Genomic DNA, 17674 nt, shown 5'->3' on the forward strand with positions numbered 1-17674 from the left:
TTTGAGATCGGGATCGTTGTTGGATGCTGAATCAACGATCAAAAGTTAAGTACCTAACCTACAAACGAAAAAGAAAACCGTACTCTGAGTAAAACTCAGAGGAGAAATACAAGTAATTTGTAAACCACAAAAATAGAAAACTAAGACTTATTTGAAACTTTCTTTGAAATTCTAAATTAAAACTTGTTAACCTGCTCAATACAATACCAAGATAGCCTATATATAGTCTTTAGAAATAACTGCTTCTCTTATCAGCTAGCTAACAACCTTAGCTAAACACTAACTACCTCCCTAACAGACTCACAATATCCTTAACACTTTTTATGATGTAATCTTATACTTACAAATATACCAGAGGCTCCCAATGTTAAAGTTTGAAAACATCGGTTCTATGCCTAATACCACCATCCAGGAACACCGACACCCATCCTTGTGCAAACTTCACAACCTACAATTGAAGAATTTGTCAAATAGCTTGCTTTGGTATTGTTGTCTCATGTGAGAATAAGAATGAAAGCACTGGCATACCTCTGTCAGGGCCATGATAGTGGGAGGAACATAATCAAGCTGGTGAGCTCCATGGTTGGACACAATTATACCAGCTACTCCACCTTGTATTGCTATCCTTGTTGCAAAAGAAGCATAATCAGTCTAAAAATCAACATATGTTATCAAAATGGCCCAAGAATCAAAGAAGTTTCGACGTTTCATACCATCTTCAACAATGAGTACACCTTTCACAAGAATTGGCAAGTTGGTTAATTGTCTGAAGCCATTTCACATCTTATACATAGCTAATAGAGTTCATTCAGTGCACACTTAATAGAAAGAATCTTCAGACATAGATAAACTATGACAAGCTCATGGCTTAAGTTAAAGTATCTGCAAAAAAATCTATAGTTTGGATTGCCATTAGTACAGCAATGGATTGAAAAATTTAATCTAAAGCTCTTGAGTATATTATAGACAAATTAGTCGTAACATTTCATCACTCGAAAGGCGTATATTAGATGAACTTTGATATATAAAAAACTGCTTTAGACTCCATGAGTTTTGTTCTAGTCTACGTTCCTTCAAAGGCGATCATAATAAATAAGAATTCTCAAGTATGGTTTTTGTTCATAACATGGCCTATAAATAATCTTCTGATGGACTCATGTATGTACATACCTTCCAGTTGAGGGTACGATCAATTTGTCTAGCAACATATGAAGCAAGTACTGAGTCATCAGCCTGTATGACTCACACGAGCAAATTAAATATTAGAGGAAACATAAGCTCATAACATTAACATTTTATGGTTCTTTACTAGGTTGGTAATCGAACAACTAAAATAGTGGTAGAGTAAACCTATAAGAGAATACCAAAATTGAAGAGTCCTGGAGTGTAACTTGACTTTCATGTATACAGAATCTTACATCTAATGCTCGACCGGTTGAAGTAAATGTAATTGTGACATGAGATATTTCGAAGAACGCTTCCATGGGACATTGAGAGTCGGAAGGATAATCTTACCTGTTCTTGATGTCAAATTCTCTACGACCGAGCCTTGAAGTATCCAACTGTAAAAGCCATTGCCTTGAAACCAGCCCTTTCAGCTCTTCTCACAAGTTGAGCGACTACATTACTATCCACGTATACCTAAATGTTAGACATTAGACATCAGTTATCACAAAGTCCAAAAACCTATCCCCATGAATGAATAGGTAGATTAAACAACTTATTTGAATGAGCATCATTTCAAACTTACGTAGAGTTGGAAAAACTTAATGCCTGGTCTTGTTGAAGCAACCTCCTCAATACAAGAAGTGGCCCATGAGGATAATGTCTGAAATGATAATTTACATAACATAGTTTATTCTTTTGTCAATAACTGGCACTTGATTACTTATAATCTATGTTTCCTTGAATCTCTATTTTCCTTATAAATAACTGTGTTCGACATATATTCTAAAATTTTTAGTATAACTAAAAATGTTAGTGCTTCTTATGAAATTTTTAGTATAGCTGTGTTCCAGCTGCAGATGCTGCCCTGACCGTTGCATTCTCCCCTATCAAAAGTTTAAGGATCTCATTATTAGAATATCAATCAAATTGCTTTCCATAAAACCATGAAGGTTCATCTTAAATTATGTTTGATTATAAGTAAAGAACTGATCAGATATGCACATGATATATTAATCTAATTACAACTGTGGAAACCATTTTTTTGAATCGACTTTTTATTTAAAAATGAAAAAAGGACCCCACCAATCCTTTTTTTTCATGAGGTGTGATCGGACCACCTCGTAAATTGATCGTTTCTAATAAATGGCTTGATTTACTAAAACAACAGTTTTGGTCTACAAAATTTAGGAAATGGGCTTGGGAGTCGGTTATGTACGAGGAAGGATTAGCACCCTCATAACGCCCAAAATTGGTACCTAATTGATTAATTAATGTCTTAATGTCGAAAGTTGAAAACTCGAAAAGAATTTAAAATACGATCCCTCTTTTTATTAATGTATATATTTTTTAAGTAAAATCCCTTAAATAGATCAAAGTGTATGTAAAAGGCTTTCTTATCTCGAGGTAACAAAAGGACGCATCTCGTAAGTTAGGACACAACATCTCGAATTCTCGAAAATAAGCTTGTCTTTTTTTTGTATTAAATCTCACGTATTTTAATTTTAAAAGGATATTTGGTCATCTGGATTCAACGAGAAAATCGACAACCCCGTAAGTTAAGGCACGACTCCTCAAATCTCCAAATACGAAATATTGCCTATTTAAAATCTCCCATTTTTTATAGTAACAAATGTAAAATTTAAAACGATGGGTATTTATCTTATTTGGGGTATAATATAAAAACAACTATGGGTAAATACATTTAAACGTGATTCATGACATGATTTTAATGAAATAAGATAAAATGGTAATGTAGAAAATAGAACGATGATATACTGAATAAAATATCGCACTAATAAATGACAATAATATGAATATACTAATAAAACAATTCACAATACATATAATGGCGATAATCACATAATATATACTACTTTAATAATAATATGAACAATCAAAGGAAAAAGTAAATAATAAAATAAATAATAGCAATGATGATGATGATGATGATAATAATAATAATAATAATAATAATAATAATAATAATAATAATAGTGACAAAATATGCACATAAAAAAGAAGACAATACCAATTTTAATATAATAAGGACAAGGAAATAAATAAATAAATATAGAGGAAATAGTTTATAAAATATTGAAAATAAAGGGCTAAATTAAAATGTAAATGAAATTAAGGGTGCAATTTGTAATAAAATGGACAATGATAATAATGATAGATAAAATAATAATAATAATAATAATAATAATAATAGTGAGAAAAAAGGAAAAATAGAAAAATTAAAAAAGAAATAAATAGATAAATGTATAAATATATAAATAAATAAATACAAAGGAAAATGAAATATAAAAGATTGAAAGTAAGGGACTAAATCAGGATCTAAACAAAATTTAAAGTAAAAATCATAATAAAATAAACAAATTAAACAATAAAATAAGGTAAGGGATTAAAATCAAATGCGAGAAGGAAAGCCAGGGGTCAATTAGGAAATAATCCCCTTGTCCCTTAAACGCAGCATTCCCTGGAGACTAAATAGTCGGAGGATGAAAATAAAAAGTAACAAGATCAAATGGGTAAATTTCAAAAAGAAAAAAAAGCTAAAATAAGGACCAGATTGAAAGAGAGTCCAAAACCAGAAGGGCTAAAAGGAAAAATAGACTCTTAGTCCAAAAACACGTGGATCCTAGCTTTCGGGTCGGATCGGACGCGGGTCGTGTCAAAACGACGCCATTTTGGCGTCTGAAATTAAAATCCAAAGTGATGTCGTTTTACAACCCCTATTTAAGTCAAAATTTTTCCAAAAATTTCATTTCAGCCTTCATTTAAAAAAAAACTGAAACTTTCTTCCTTTTTTTCTCTCAAAGCCATCACAGGCTGGCCATAGCTCCAATGAACCGCCGCCGCATCAGCTGTCGGTTACTGGCGACAATGCCGCCGTCCACGATGGCTAGAGATGCATAAAAGGCCACTTTTTTGTTTTTCTTTTTTCAAGTAAAACCCAAATCTAAGGCTAAAATGCCCAAAAAAAAATCTCCAAAATTCAAAATGAAATGAAAGAACCTTTCGGTTCTGCCCTCCTCCGTCGCAACCCTTCGGAGAACCCCCAAGGGTCCGCCGGTCTTTGGGTTAGGACTTTGGGCCATTAACTTGTAAATTGGGACTGTAACATTTGTACTTGGACTGTAAATTATTTTTATATTTTTTATTTGTTTAGTCTGTTTAGCACGCTGGCTAAATTGGGCCCTTACAACAACTCTTCTTGTAAATGCAACAATTATCATGAAAGAAGCTAGAAACGTAAGGTTGTTAAACATAACACTGTTCTTGAAGGAAGTGCTGCTTATTTAATAAGCAAAAACAATGATGTCAAATCAAACATGGCTAATCCACTCAAGGTCTCTAGCTTTCTTTCTAGTTTGTCTACTTAAGCATAAATATGCCAAGGAAAAGAAGTTGGCATGTTCTTGTATTCATATAGTCTCATGCAGTTACTTGGTTGTATTACAATAAGAGGGGATAATCCTTTTAAGTTCGATACCTTCAGGATGGGCCATTTTCTGCATGGCTGTAGGGGAAATCATAATGGGCATTGATATCTTGAAACCCAAAACAGTGGTGGTCATGTCTATCTTGCTTACATCAATGAGAATTTGAGGACGAAACCTAAGCATTGTAGGAATAAAGATTTCATGAAATGGTGATCTAAACATTTAGACAAAAAGGAATGATAATTTAACAGATAGATAGCTCATAGGATCCTTGAGAAAGCATTTCTGTCCTCCTGCAATGTCTACTAGTTCTCAGCACCAGGTGCGTAGTAATCATACACCATCTTTGGCAACTTTTTCTTTGCAATTGCTTCATACTCGATCACATTGGTTATCTCTATATTTGCTCTTAAATTTTAGTCTTTTGAAAGAAAGTAATAAGACTGACGATTTACTCATGAGAAGAACAATCCAAACAAATGATGGCTTAAAGTTAGAGTTATGTTTATCTACACTACATCAAAGGAATATACTACAACGGTCTTAAAATCCATGCATAAAATACATGAAAACAGAAAAGAGAATTGATTACGTTATCACTCACTGAAGTTGGGTATTTAGGTTTCACTTTCACCTTTGAAATTGAGATTTTAGAGTTGACAGCATAAACAAGCAACTCTCATAATATCATATGTAAAGTGTCTATACAAGCGAGAGATAAGTCTAGTTATTAGACCTTAAATAAGGAAATTATGTTTAGTTTCTTTTCTGGCAACTAAGAACTAAGATAAGTCTGGTTTCTTTGTGTTAACAAACATCTCAAGAGTAAAAAATTAATGAAAGCAGGAAGTGGAGGACAAGTAAAAGACATAAACACAAACATATTCAAAACACAAAATCGTAAACACGTGCATATTAATATAAGAAAAGTGTTGAGCCAAAAACATGAACATGAGAAAATATCATGTAAAGAGAAATATAACAGGACCATAACAAAGATTCTAGATTACAGTCTAAAACCAACATGGCAAAATAGTAAAGAAAACAAATTGAAAAATAGCAGAGAAAAGCATACCCTTAGGTTACCAGACCATGCACCACAGTGCATGCAGAGAAACCGATTAAAGAGATAAACTCTACTATATATCTTAATGCAAGAGAAAGAAACAGATGGGCAATGAAAACAAATACCAAAGGGTTTATATATGAATTCGAAAGTTGACAAGAAAACAGCGGGGTTCGTTTAATAAGATGTAGCATATATAAACAATAAAAAAAGGGAGAAGAAAAAAGTGGGAAATGATGAGTTAAGTGGATGAGCATTTGGAGGTGAGAAATTTAGATCAAATCCTATGAAGGGAAATCATCTGACACAAATCAACATTTTAAATTAGGCTTTTCCTATAATGATATGATAGTTAGTGGTGACGGAAAGTGTAGTTTCATAATTGGATTCATAAATATTTTTATTAAATATTTATGGAGTTATAATAGAGGCAAATTAAATTTTGAATAAATAATTTTCATGAAACTAAGAGTTATTAAGGTATAGAAATTAAATTGTATAAGTACTAAAATTTAAATTATAGATTGAAATTAACTAAAAGGACTAAAGTAATAATTATACCATTAATTAAAGGATGTTAGACAGTGGTGTGTAGTTGATGATGATGGTTGTCATAAAAATTTATTAATTAAATTATTAAGCATATGTTATAATAATTATAATAATAATAATAAATGATAACAAAATAAAAGAAAAGTCGAGGGTAGTGGAATGAAAGAGAATGGAATCTCTTTCATGTAACCATTGTTTCGAAAGTTAGAAGAAGAAAAGAAAGAACCGAAGTTCTGGGGGGTGAGGATCAAATTCAAAATTGCTAACGTCATCTCAAAATTTTCGAGCAAGAAGGAGAAAAATAAGGTCGACATCAAATAACTTGAAATCTATTGTTTCTATAATTCAAATTATTTAAATGGTTGCTTTTATGCATTCTATTTATTTGATAAGTATACATATATAAGGTAAGTTGGTCTTTAAAATATTATTATTAAGATATGAGTTTGAATTTAAATGAGATGATTGAATCATGATTATCTACATAGTGTTAAATTTCATAGTTGTAAAAATTTTATATGCTGAATGTAATATTGAATTTAATGTGCAATGAGACATAAATTGAATTGGAAATATTATTACCCTATTAAATGTTTGGATAGTGTCGGGTATAATTGACATGTCACAAGATAGGAAGAGTTCAGGGTTACTTCGACTACGAGATGATGAGGCACTGGATGTCAAATTATTTCAGTTTAACCAATGAGACACTGGGTGTCAAATTTATTTATAGCGATATGAACAATTATTTGTTTCAGATTTATCCGATGAGGCATTGGGTGTCAAACTGGTGTGTTGGTTGGATCTGTGTATTCATCCCTGTTCGAGTCTTGTTAATAGGGAAAATAAATGATGAAATTGAGTATCGATTTGAAATGGCAAGAATTTGAAATGAAATTTGTAATGGAGAATGATATATATATATATATATATGAAATGGATATGTATGAATGGAAATTGCCAGGTATTAATATTAGTAAAGTGCTTATAATAGATGGCATTTTTATGAATTTGTACATTTGAGTTGATATTTTGTATTGAAATTTTTAGTCTTACATTGAATATTAATATACATAATATTTTGCTAGTAATGTTTGTATTATAGAAATGCAACTGAGTTATACTCAGGGTGTTCTTTTAAATTTCATGTGCAAGTTAGAAAATTTTGGTTCGTACGTTGATTTAGCATCCAAAGATAATCCCGGACTCAACTTCTTAGTGATGTTTTATTTTGGTTCTTGGCATGTACATAAGAAGTCTTTTAAGTTATAAGCCTATTTTGTATGTTAATGGACATTTTGTGTTTTGGTTGAAAAAATATATAATTAATGTGTTTATATATGTTAGTATGAATTTAATAACTATGTTAGGTGCATAAATTGAGTAATGGTTTCATGTGGTATAACTCTAATTAATACAAAGTAGATAAGTAATTGCATATATATATATATATATATATATATATGATTTTAGTTTTGGTATATATATGCCCATGTGAACTTGTTTTTGGTCATTTGGAAAGGTCTTATTATGGCATTTGAAATATGGTAATTTTATATGTATGCTTTATGTATGAATATATGAATTTGAATGCTGTTAGTTGGTGTGAAATGTGAAATTGTTTCAAATATTGAATTGTAGTGTCAATGAAGGCACATTGCACTACACCAAAACAGGCTTTTAACGGCATTTTTAACGGCGTTTGGACAAAAAACGCCACTAAAAACCAAGCTTTAGCGGCGTTTTTACAAAAGCGCAGCTAGAGATCAAGCATTAGCGGCGCATCTCGGAAAACTCCGCTAAAAATAAGCATTAACGGCGTTTTCCAAAAAGCGCCGCAAAAAACGTAAGCCGAACGACACCGTTTTCATATTTTTTGGGCCTTCAGCGGCGTTTTTTATAAAGCGCCGCTAATGCACTGGCCTTTAGCGGCGTTTTTTATAAAGCGCCGCTAATGCTCTGGCCTTCAGCGGCGTTTTTGAAGAAGCGCCGCTAAACACCGCTAGTGCTTGGTCTTTTAGCGGCGTTTTTTGGAAAAGCGCCGCTAATAATAAAATCTAAAACCATTTCAATTATCTCATTCTTTGATATATTCTCAAGTAATGTTTGAATTATATTTTTATATTATAGGTTGAAAAAGTTGTATTTATTGTATATTGGTCAAATTTACATTTAAATGATAACAAACAATATTGTTTAATACAAATTGTTTTTATTAAATAGAAGTCCTAACTCCTAACTATATATATTATTTTTCAATCACAGTTTATTTAAAATACTTTAGTAGAAAAATATATTAAATTATGAGTAAAATAAAATATCATAAAACTTAAATTGTTATGTTGTAAAGAATAAAAATAGAATAAAATTTTATAAGAATAATAAATTAATTTTGATAGTTAGACTAAATAAATCAAAGAAAGTAATTATATATATATAACACCAAATATCGTGATAAATAATATTATATATTGATAATTTTATTACCAAAAATAATTTTATATTTAGTTAATCAAACATGAACACAACAATGACTTAATATATAGTACGTACTCAATATCAATAAGAACTGAAAATGAATGAAAAGGGACAAATGAGGTTGTTACTTGGTCTAATATGTACCCAGTAGAAATTAATAATAGCTAAGTTTACATTTTAGTGTTAATGTGAGGTCAGTGTTTACGGCTTATAAGATAATGATCAAATTTACTGTTTTAGAGCTTGATGTTTATGGTTTATGGTTTAGCGTTAATGATTTGAATGTTACTTAATGCATGGTTTTTGCGTTTCGGAGTTGCATGAAGAATACGAGTTAGAGTTTAGGCTTTAATTTTAAAATTTACGGGTTATAGGGATTAATAGCTTTGGGTTTTAGGGTTTAATTACTTATCTAAAACAAAAGCAAAAAAAAAATTAAAATTCTTTGTGTTTTTTTACTTCTTATTATGTCATTAGTAGGATTATAATTAAGTATAATCCGGGTTATAGAAAAAGATATATATGCAACGATATATATATATATATTATATATTATGAAACATATTAATATTGTGTTAGTTACATTCGTTTGTTAGCTTAAAATAGAGCATATATATATATATATATATATATATATTAAATTTGTTATACATTATTTGAATAATTTCAATAATTTATAAATTATAATGTTGATTATATTTAAATTATACATATATCTGATAAAATTTAAAAAATTTAATAATTTCATATTAATGTATCAATTTAAAATAATGTCATAACAATTATCAAAATTAAAAATCTATTAAAAATCATTAAACTTATAAATAAAGAGAAATAAAAAATTTCTAAAAATTGAATAATTAGCGGTGTTTCCACAGAAAATGCCGCTGTAGAGCACGAATTTGCGGCATTTATTGTAAAAACGCCGCCAAAAATTTAACCAAAACGACTTCGTTTTCTTTCACCACATTGCTTTAGTGGCGCTTTTTAATAAACGCCGCAATAGCTCGGGGATTTAGCGGCAATTTCTCCTAAAACGCCGCAAACATTTCTGTAATACGACATCGTTAACTGTTCTGCTCTTGTCGAAAAGTTCGATAAAACGACGTCGCTTTGATGATGTTTACCCGTATTAGCGGCGGTTTTTTGTGAAAACGCCGCAAAAGCATTAAATTACATTTTAGGTTTTACTGATTAAAATTTAAAATTGAAAAATATATATTTTAATAATTTCAATTATTTATAAATTTTAATGTTTCTAATATTTAAATTATTCATACTGTATAAAATTAAAAAATTTAAAAAATTTTATCATTTAAAATAATGTATTAAATCATAAATATATTAAAAATTAAAATTATAAATAAAAAGAAATAAAATATTATAACAAGTGAATTATTAGTGGCGTTTCTATGCAAAACGCCGCAAAGGTCCAATTAAAATTTAAACAAAACGGCATCGTTTCGTTGACGAATTTAATTTTTAGTGGCTTTTTTTCTCAAAACGCTGCAAAAGATATGATATTAGTGGCGTTTTTTATTAGCGCCACAAATGTATTTAAATGAAACAGCGTTGTTTTAATGACCAGATCAGTTTTGGGGTATATCCCCGCTCCCAGCCCCAATTCCTATTTTTCTCTGAAATCCCTAAGTGTTTCACTGAAATCCCTAGTTACTACATTCATAAGTTTTTTTCCTATCAGCCATTTCTAAAAAGTAATTCTTCATCTGTATCGTATTTCATTGTTTGGGTGTTTCCATTTCTTGCAAAATTACAAAATATCCGGTTCGTACATTTGGTCAACACACACAGTTGATAGAGAACGTCGAGAAGCATCATCGGAATCGGTCGTCGGGGGAATAAGTATTCAAGGTTCGCTTTCACCATTCTGCCTCCGTATGCATTGGGTTTTCTCGTATTTGTTAATTTTATTTTTGGTTTGTTATTGTTTGTTGATCCTGAAATTAAAAAAATTGTATTCTCTGTTTATAGGGTATTCGGTCTTCCTCTTCATTTTTTGTTCATCGTCCCGAACGTACTGTAATGCTTCGAATGTGAATTTATTTTGGGAATGGTTTCATTGCTTACGAACTGATGTTGTTTTGTTTGTGTATAGGGTTTCATTCCATTCCATTCCATTCCATTTCATTGCTTTCATTTCTGTTTTCATTGCTACTATTTTCTTTGCTTTTATTTTAGTAAGAATGTTGTTTAGGGTTTAGGGAGAACTATTAGAAGATGAAAAAAAATTAAAAGATATAGTGCATTGTGATGCTTTAATTTTGGATATGGTTAAATTTACCATGCACATATTATTTTATTTGCAAAAATTTTGCCAATAGCATTGGTTCAGTTGACAAAGGTAAAGACCTTGAACTTTAAAGATTCGAAATCAAGTTTTATTATTAACAATTTCTATGTATGAGTCCCAATCCCACCATTTTGAGTTTTATCTATTATTCGATACATGTTTATACTTGTAAAACTTATAAAAAATTTTATAGGATAAGTAATTCGTAAGTAAGAGCAATATAGATTAAAGTACAAAAATAAAATAAATTTTCTTTGAATAATTTGTTTTTTGAAATATGCTTTAGACTTTGATATGATGAAAAATTAGTGTTTAGATATTAGTATTGTTTACATGGTTCTTACGATTTGTTTATCCAGTGGCCTTAATTTCTTGGAAAATGATACAAATATAGAGATAGTGACAAGAATTTAGGTGACTAGGTATGTACTTTTGACATGATGGAATGTTACATAATTGAATGTCGTGGTAACTTGCAATGTGCCAATGTCCACCACCAATTTGTTTTCATTTCTACTGTTTCGGTTTCTACTGTTTTCTTTTCTCTTATTTTGGTTTTGTGTTTTTTGAGTACTAATTTAGTTGTGTTTTTTTTCGGCAACCGTCTGCTCCAAAATTTAGGAAATTTGAGATATTTATTCATATATTTCCATAGATTGTTTTATTAAAAAAAACACCTCGAAATGTTTAAATTTCGTATTTGGTTATATGTTTGCTTTTATAGTTTACTTATTATTTTCGAGTTTTCAAAGGGATTTTGATTAAGATTTTTGGTTTTAAACATGTGGTATCGGTTTACATGACCAATTTTATGTTATATATTTCTATCTCAATTTATAGTAATTTTGCAGCTTATTACATAATTTAATAATTTTAAATCATAATTTTATTTTCTCCCGTATTATTTACCCAAGCAAAAACAATTACACAAATTGATCGATTAGTTTATTTGGTTTAATGTGAATTATTTATGGATTTCTTAATTTATGCCAATGAATTATCAATTTTACTTCTAATTTAATAAATTATCGACGTTAGATGTGACTTGCATAATTGAATGTATGTGTTTAATTACCTTTTACATACAATGAAGTCATCGATTAATTGATTGAATGTCAATGAATTACCCATTTATAATACATACATTACATAACTTATTAATATATATTTTAAAATATATATATATATATATATCTTTAAAATTTAATATGTATATATTTTAAAATTTAATTTATATATGTTTTGAAAATTTAATATATATGCATATACTTTCAAAATTTAATTTATATTTTTTAAAATTTAATATATATTTTAATATAAATTTTAAATTTAATTTAACGTAAATTTATATATTTTTAACATATATTTCTACTGTATTTTTAATATATATATTGAAAATTTAATATATATGTATATACTTCTAAAATTTAATATATATTTTAAAATTTAATTTATATTTTTAATATAATTTTAATATAATTTTTAATATAATACGTACACAACATACATAACTTATATAATATTGAACTCACATAATTTTCATAATACATAACTTACTTAATTTTCATAATAAATAACTTACATAACTTACATAATACATAACTTACATAATATACAACTTACATAATTTTCATAATACACAACTTACATAAAATTGAACTCACATAATTTTCATAATACATAACTTACTTAATTTTCATAATAAATAACTTACATAACTTACATAATACATAACTTACATAACTTACATAATATACAACTTACATAATTTTCATAATACATAACTTACATAATGTTGAACTCGCATAATTTTCATAATACATAACTTACTTAACTTTCATAATAAATAACTTACATAATACATAACTTAAATAACTTACATAGCTTAATTATACTTATTCCTAAATCCTAAACCCGTGCAATTTATTGTCAATATCAGACGTCAAGAATTAAGAAATGGACCGGTCTTGGATGAATTTGTCAAGGGTAAGCAACGATTATCGAAATGGAGTACAGACGTTTCTAAAATTTGCATTTCAATGTGCAAGCCAAGAGAACATGATTCTTTGCCCGTGTAATAAGTGTGTCAACATAAACTGGCATTATCGTGAGGTTGTATACGAGCATCTAATTGTTGATGGGTTTGTTCGGGATTAAAAACAATGGTTTTTTCATAGAGAATGCCCGCCTAGTACTTCCTCTTCAACGATGGATGTATCTTATCCTAGTACTGCTTATCATCAGTCTGATAGAGGGAATGACATGGAATGTATGTTGCGGGATGCATTTAATATGCACACCCATGGTGTGCAGTCGTTCCTAACGAACTTTGTGACATTTGATGATTGTAATATTGGTGGAAATGCTTTTACCGAACTGGAAAGTAGTGTACCTCATGAAGAGCCGAATGGAGAAGCGGCAAAGTTCTACGTGCTACTTAATGACATAAACGAAGAACTGTATGAGGGATCAAAATTTTAAAAAATGTCCTACTGTGTTCGTCTTTTTCAATTAAAATGTTTGGGAGGGTGGACCGGAAACTCGTTGACAATGCTGTTAGAGTTTTTGAGAGAAATGTTTCCATTTGCAAAAATCCCTCAGTCATGCAAAGATATGAAGAAAATGATAAAAGATTTAGGCCTTGGGTACAACAAAATCCATAGTAGATTGGGGCGATCGGAGAAACCAACAGTGCTGTCATGTATGCGGCCAATCCCGTTGGATAAGTAGAAACACGGAAGATAGGAACGATGATGAAAATGATGTACAGTCAAGAAAGAAGCCAGTCAAGATTTTGAGGTATTTTCCGCTGATACCACGGCTTCAAAGGCTTTTCATGTCGTCGAAGATAGCGGAGTCTATGACGTGGCACCATGATGGACGAACCGATGATGGATTATTAAGGCATCCGGCAGATTATTTAGCTTGGAAATCATTTGACAATAAATTTTCAAGCTTTGCAAGCGATCCTAGGAGTGTGAGGCTTGGGCTAACATCTAATGGATTCAATCCTTTCAAGATCATGAGCACTGCGTACAGTACATGGCCAGTAGTGCTTGTTCCTTACAATCTGCCTTCGTGGATTTGCATGAAGCAATCTTCCCTTATCTTATCTATGATTATCCCTGGAGAGAAAGGGCCCGGGAATGATATCGACATTTATTTACAGCCACTTATTGAAGAGTTAAAACAATTATGGGCTAGTGTCGAGACATACGATGTGCTGAGAAAGGAGAACTTTAATTTACGTGCAGCTTTGATGTGGACCATTAATGACTTCCCCGCTTATGCCAATTTATCCGGTTAGAGTACAAAGGGTCGTTATGCGTGTCCTTGTTGTGCTGCACAAACATGTTCGCAATGGTTATACAATGGGAAGAAGTTCTCTTACATGGGGCATTGTCGGTGGTTACCGAAAAATCATAGATTTAGATTTCAGAGTTCAGTATTTGACGGTACTGAAGAGTTCAGAGAAGCTCCTTCGCAGACCAGTGGATCTGAAATCTTGTCCATGTTGGAAAATATGAATTTCAGTTATGGGAAGATGAACCAACCGGCAAACACGCAAAGAAATAGAAGATCAAATGATGAAGCTGATGATGACTCTAATGAAGAGGATGATCCTAATGAGGCGGACTTGTGGAAAAAAAAAGAAGTATTTTTTTTGAGTTGCCTTATTGGGAGCATCAACTTTTACGACACAATATTGATGTTATGCACATTGAGAAAAATGTCTGCGAGAACATTGTCGGTACAATTTTAAATGTAAACGAAAAATCAAAAGACAATCTTCAGAGTCGACTTGATTTAGTCCACATGGGAATTCGACTTGTTCTTCATCCAAATCCACTTCCTAATGGGAAATATCAGTTGCCGCCTTCAATTTTTTCAATGTCAAAGACAGAGAAAGAAGTGTTCTGTATGGTGTTGAAGGATATAAAGGTTCTAGATGCGTATGCATCAAATATATCTCGATGTGTTAGTGTTAAAGATCGAAGACTGTATTCACTAAAATCACATGGCTATCACATCTTGATGCAAGATTTACTGGCAATTGCTCTGCGATATTGTATGTCGAAGAAGGTGACGTCTTGTATAATTGAACTATCCAATATAATGAAAGCCATTTGTGGTAAAGTTTTGGATGTTCAAGAACTTCAGAAGGTACAAGATCAAGCCGCTTTGACTTTATGCAACATGGAGAAAATCTTCCACCTTCTTTCTTCACAATTATGGTTCACTTGATAATCTATCTCCCGCACGAAGTAATTCTTGGCGGACTCGTTTTCTATCGATGGATGTATCCCATAGAAAGGTGTTAATTACAATTTTTAAAATTTTCCTTCATTCACCTATATGCCTTTAGTAACAACTTTTGATAATGTTGTATATTGTGTTTAGGTTCCTATCCAAATTAAAGTCTTACTGCCACAACAAGCGTTATCCAGAAGGATCGATTGCTGAAGGCTACTTGGCAGAGGAATGTATGACATTCTGTTCAAGATATTTGGAAGATGTTGAAACAAGGTTGAATAGACCAAATAGAAATGTTGGACTCACGGATCATAACTTCGCCGATACTTATTTGTTCCAAAGTTTTGGAGAACCAATCGGAAAAGTTGAAATTACAGAATTAAATGATTTATCGTGGGTACAAGCACATTGATATGTTCTGTTTCACCACGAATCAATGGAACCTTTACGCAAGTAAGTTCTACAAATTTGATAAATATTCATCAATTAAAAATTGTTTATATTCTAACAAACTGATCATATTTTTAACATAGTGAGTACAAACAAATATTGAGATCTCGTCAAGGCTCAAGAACACAACATCGAGATATCAATAAGTTGTTCACAGAATCTTTTCATAAATGGTTAAGCCAATCGGTATGCAATTGGAGCTTTCAGTGACAAATAATAATGTTCTCTCATAACATTTTTAATTACTCATTTTACTTTCCATTCAATAGGTTTGGAGTGGGAAGAACGTCACCGACGAAGTGAAATGGCTTTCCCAAGGTCCAAATCGGGTGGTTAAAAGATATAGTGCGTTCATCATCAATGGTTTCAGATTTCATACAAAATATCGTGAGAGATTGAGGAGAACGCAAAACTGTGGAATAGTTGTTAATTCCTCAATTACAAGTTATGCTAGTGCTAGGGACAATAATCCTGTCGAGGGAAATGTGGAATATTTTGGACTTTTTACTGACATAATTGAGTTGGATTACTACGGAAAATGGAAAGTTGTCTTATTTCGAGGTGATTGGGCCGATGTTAATACTGCTCGTGGAATTAAGCAAGATCAATTTGGTTTCATAATAGTGAACTTTGCTCGATTGATTCACACAGGACAATAATTAATTGATGAGCCATATGTATTTTCTTCTCAAGTCAAACAAGTTTTTTACTCAAAAGATCCAACTGATGAGGGTTGGTACGCTGTACTCCGTAACATCCCTAAAGACTTGTTTGACATGGGCAGTGGAAGTAGAGATGGCATTGATGACAGAACACAAACTTTGCCCTTTCCAGAACAAAACTTAAATGAAAACATCCCTAGTACTAGTACACAATTTCAATGGGTCCGCCAGGATACGGATAAAGATATTTACGAATTATAATGTAGTAAGCTTTTATGATTATTTAATTATATGTAATATCATAATATAAATATTGGTCTTATTATATATTTCAACTATTTTATATGTGCTATTATATATTGTTGTAATTGTATACTAAGTTTTCAACTATTTTATTTGTATTGCAGATAAAATGCCTAGAAACAAGTGCGAGAGCTAAGCATTGTTCAAGGTACTTCAAACTCGGCGGAAACAAACAAAACTGAACAACAGACTGCTGTTGGATCTTCGAATGTTCTGATTACACCTGAGGAACCTATAGAAGTTCAAAGTAATTTAACATTTAATTTACATGCGTGTTGACTTTTTGTTTATTTATTTTTAAAATTCTTATATTACAATATAACATTTTTCAGCTGAAAGTGGTGGGACGCGGAGAGTTCGATGACGTACGCTACTGAGGGATTTATACGAGCTAGATCCAGTCGAGCGTGTCCAAGTATGCAGTAATAGCTTTGGTCAGCCTGTTGGATCAAAAGCTCGCCTTTTAGCAGGATACTTGGGCATTCTAGCATGGAATGCAAATATGTTGCCAATTAACTACGAGTCCTGGCATAAAATGCCCGAGAGTAACAAGAACCAAGCTCTCAATAACATTAAGGTAACAAAACATTAGTGTCATTTATAGTACTTGGGTTTAAGTTTCATTTATATTTACTTTCTTAACTTGTGTTTTTTGTAGGCAAGATTTGCTCTAGAGGTCTCCGATGCTTATGTAAAGAAGGCATTGGGAAAAAAATGGAGAGACCATAAGAGCACTTTAAAGAGAGACTACTTTAAGAGAAAAATAACACTCGACGAGAAATTACAAAATGTCTCGCCGGGAATGCTGAGGTACCAGTGGGAAGAGGTCGTTAGATTTTGGACTTCGAAGAAAGGAGAGGTATATGTTACTACAAAAATCTTGTAATTATTTTGGTTTATAGTATTTACTAATTAACGTACTAATAATTTCATAACGTAGGATCGTGAGCGAGTTGGAAAAAGTAGTAGGCAGAAACAAAAATTC

The 17674-nt window shown here is 31.1% G+C and overlaps 1 pseudogene; it reads right to left on the reverse strand.

Moving 5' to 3' along the window:
- Positions 1-176: 176 nt before the first annotated feature.
- Positions 177-4989, reverse strand: LOC105781641 (glycolate oxidase 1-like; annotated as a pseudogene).
- Between the last annotated feature and the right edge of the window lie 12685 nt (positions 4990-17674).

The sequence above is a fragment of the Gossypium raimondii genome, chromosome 13 (genome assembly GCF_025698545.1).
Source record: "Gossypium raimondii isolate GPD5lz chromosome 13, ASM2569854v1, whole genome shotgun sequence".
In the NCBI taxonomy this organism is placed as follows: domain Eukaryota; kingdom Viridiplantae; phylum Streptophyta; class Magnoliopsida; order Malvales; family Malvaceae; genus Gossypium; species Gossypium raimondii.